The 3711-nt window shown below is 50.3% G+C and overlaps 1 long non-coding RNA gene across 1 annotated transcript in view; it reads right to left on the minus strand.

Annotated features, from left to right (window-relative positions):
* LOC106695617 overlaps positions 1–3422 on the minus strand; it is a 4040-nt gene extending 618 nt beyond the window's left edge. Inside the window, exons 1-2 of the long non-coding RNA XR_002827599.1 lie at positions 3135–3422; positions 2858–2963 (exon numbers count right to left, since the gene is read on the minus strand). This is a non-coding gene — a long non-coding RNA (uncharacterized LOC106695617). The remainder of the gene's footprint in view (positions 1–2857; positions 2964–3134) is intronic.
* Positions 3423–3711: the final 289 nt, after the last annotated feature.

Here is a 3711-nt window from a genome sequence, read left to right on the forward strand (position 1 = left end):
ATCAGTATTTTTAAAAATATTTCTACCTCAGGCAATGCTGAAGATAAATCTCAGATCATATGAGCTGGTGATTACACTAACTACTCTATAGTAGTTCTTAGGTATCTCCAACAGAACCCTGATACCCAAACCTGGCAAGGATAACACACACACACACACACACACACACACCCCAAACTAACAAACAAACAAACAAACAAACAAACAAAAAACCAACACGACAGACCAATATTATCAGAAGAAGCGGATAGTTTTTTGCAGGAGATTGGATAGGCCGTGCATACCATTGATTCTAAACTTGAGTCACTATTACTTTCAATACCTGTTCCACATTTCTCAGTCTATATTCTCTTTAATGTAATTTTATGTCTTTAACTAGATCATTCTTGTGACATATTTCCTATTTTTTAAAAACATATTTCTCATTTGATTGCAAATACTAAATAATTCTGAAGTCTTTTGCTTTTTATTTCTTTGCTTTGAACTTAAGAGCCACTTTAATGAGAAATGAGAGAAACTGATCAGTTTATCACTCAAATTAATTCAAGGTTTCTTTAAAATATCCAATGTGCCCGGCTGACGTGGCTCAGTGGTTGACCATCACCCTATCAACCAGGAGGTCTCTGTTCAATTCCCTATCAGGGCACATGCCCCAGGTTGCAGGCTCGATCCCCAGTAGAGGGCGTGCAGGAGGCATCTGATCAATGATTCTCTCTCATCACTGATGTTTCTCTCTCTCTCTCCCTCTCCCTTTCCTCTCTGTAAAGAATCGATAAAATATATATTTTTAAAAAATATATATTTTTATTGATTTCAGAAAGGAAGGGAGAGGGAGAGAGAGAGAGAAACATCAGTGATGAGAGAGAATCATTGATCAGCTGCCTCCTGCATGCCCCCCACTGGGGATGGAGCCCGAAACCCAGGCATGTGCCCTTGACTGGAATGGAACCCGGGACCCTTCAGTCCCCAGGCTGAAGCTCTATCCACTGAGCCACACCGGCCAGGGCTGGGGCAACATTTTCTACTGACCTTGAGCAAAACAACTCATAAGGAAAAGAGGTGGGTTTTTTTTTTTTTTTTTGCCCTTTTCTTTTTTTAAATCATAAGGGAAATGTCACAAGCTTTCTCCCCAGGGCGAACTGCTCCACCCAGTGGCTCAGAGCCCTGTCCTGGTGCCGTCATGCTAAAAAACACGCACAGCTGTGGCCGGTCACGTGCTCCGCCGGGAGGGGTCGCCTGTTCATTCATTCTGCCAGCTGCCAAACGCAGGGGCCGACGTGCTGGGAGTCCCAGGTAGACAGAAAAAAAAAGTCACTTCGTGATTTGGAGAAATTGCTGGGATTGTACACAACATTCCAGGGCTGCTCACTTTTGCCCAACGAGGAGATTCATCTTAGAACCCACTGGTGGGAAAACATCTGGATTGACTGCATTTTTACCATTTCGGCATTTGGAACTTGATTCGGTTCAACTCTCCGAGAATCTATACTAATAAAAGGGTAATATGCTAATTAGACCGGGTCACCCGGCCATCTTCCAGACATCCGACTTCCTTCCGGACAAAGCCGTGGTGGTGGGGGCCGAAGCAGAGGCCATTGGGGGTGAGATCAGGCTGGCAGGGGAGGGCAGTTGGGGGCGAACTGGCCTGCAAGGGAGGGCAGTTGGGGACGACCAGGCTGGCAGGGGAGGGCCGTTGGGGGCGACCAGGCCTGCAAGGGAGGGCAGTTGGGGGCGAAGCAGGCAAGCAGGTGAGTGGTTAGGAGCCAGTGGTCCTGGATTGCCAGAGGGATGTCTGCACAGGGATCGGGCCTAAACCAGCAGTCGGACATCCCCTGAGGGGTCCCAGATTGGAGAGGGTGCAGGCTGGGCTGAGGGACACCCCCCCATGCACGAATGTCATGCACCGGGCCTCTAGTTTATTTAATAAGGGCCTACTAACAACCAAGACCCAGCTGAGGCCCGGATGGAAAGGTGACTACAAGGTCCCTGCCCTGAAGAGCTTGCAGACTAGCGGAGGAGATAAGCAATACCCAGATCACAGGCGGCCAGGACCTGAAGGTAATATGGTGATAACTAGAGGCCCGGTGCACGACATTTGTGCACTGGGGGTGGGGGGTGGGAGGGGGTTCCCACAGCCCAGCCTGAGCCCTTTAGCTGCCCAGGAGCCCTCGGGGGATGTCCGACTGATGGCTTAGGAGCCCGGCTTCTGGCTGAGCGGCGCTCCCCATTTGGGAGCTCACTGACCACCAGGGGGCAGCTCCTGCGTGAAGCGTCTGCCCCCTAGTGGTCAGTGCGCATTATAGCAACCTGTCATTCTGCCATTTGGTCGATTTGCATATTAGCCTTTTATTAGATAGGATAATATCCCTGTTTTAAGGAAACCCTAACCAGTGGTATTTTATATCTGCTGTATTTTAAAATGCAAAGAGGCATATAAACTCACGGATGCCTCCAAAATATTGATTGATACTGTTCTCTTCAGCAAGATAGAAAAAAAAAGTCTAATTTCAGCCCTGGCCGGTGTGGCTCAGTGGATAGAGCGTCAGCCTGTGGACTGAAGGGTCCTGGGTTTGATTCTGGCCAAGGGCACCTGCCTGGGTTGTGAGCTTGATCCCCAGGGTGGGGCATGCAGGGGGCAACCAATCAATGATTCTCTCCCATCATTGATGTTTCTATCCTTTCCCTCTCCCTTCCTCTCTGAAATCAATCTATCTATCTATCTATCTATCTATCATCTATCTATCTATCTATCTATCTATCTATCTATCTATCATCTATCATCTATCTATCTATCTATGTATTTTAAAAATGCTATAGCAACCACCCTCAGATCTCAGCGGCTTAACACTGAATTTACCTTTCACTCACGTGTCAAGTCCAACGCAGGTCAAAAGGTCTGCTCCACATCACGCAGGCTTGCGGACGCTCCACACGGTTCAGCAGAAGCATCCAGAACACAGGGCCTGGGGGAGAAACAGAAGGGGGGGGGGGGACTGAGAATCCCAGGCCGCCCATCGCCTCATCTCACCTGATCTCTTGGGTCAGAACGGGTCACGTGACCCTGCCGAGTGGCCAGCGGACTGGACGGTGAGCTGCCTTATCTCTGCGGTAGGTCCTATACTCCACGCGCTCACTGTCGCGATGGTGAGACCGGGGCTCCTCGCTGGTGTGACGCTTGCGAGTCTGTTGCCCTCTCTGAACTCGATCCCCAGAAGGGGTAGAGCCCTGGTATTTCTTACGTGCCTAGTCCAGTGCCTGGCACATGGCAGCTGCCCAGTCTGTGGCGTGAACGGCCGGTGGCAGAAAGTAAAGGAAGGCTCAGTCCGGGAGTTGCTCTGAGAAATGAAGCAGGGAGGACCGGGAAAGCAATGCTATCAAATTCTTAACAATATCTTTTGATTGATTTCAGAGAGGAAGGGGGAGGGAGAGAAACATCCATGATGAGAGAGAATCATGGATCGGCCGCCTCCTGCACGCCCTCACCGGGGATCGAGCCCGCAACCCGGGCATGTGCCCTGAGCGGGGAATCGAACCGTGACCTCCTGGTTCCTAGGTCGACACTGAGCTACACGGCCATTAAAATGTTGAGCCCTAACTGGTGTGGCTCAGTGGATAGAGCATCGGCCTGTGGACTGAAGGGTCCCAGGTTCCATTCCGGTCAAGGGCACGTGCCTGCGTGCGGGCTTGGTCCCCAGTGGGGGACGTGCAGGA

Source organism: Myotis lucifugus, unplaced genomic scaffold, assembly GCF_000147115.1.
Source record: "Myotis lucifugus unplaced genomic scaffold, Myoluc2.0 scaffold_1843, whole genome shotgun sequence".
Classification (NCBI taxonomy): domain Eukaryota; kingdom Metazoa; phylum Chordata; class Mammalia; order Chiroptera; family Vespertilionidae; genus Myotis; species Myotis lucifugus.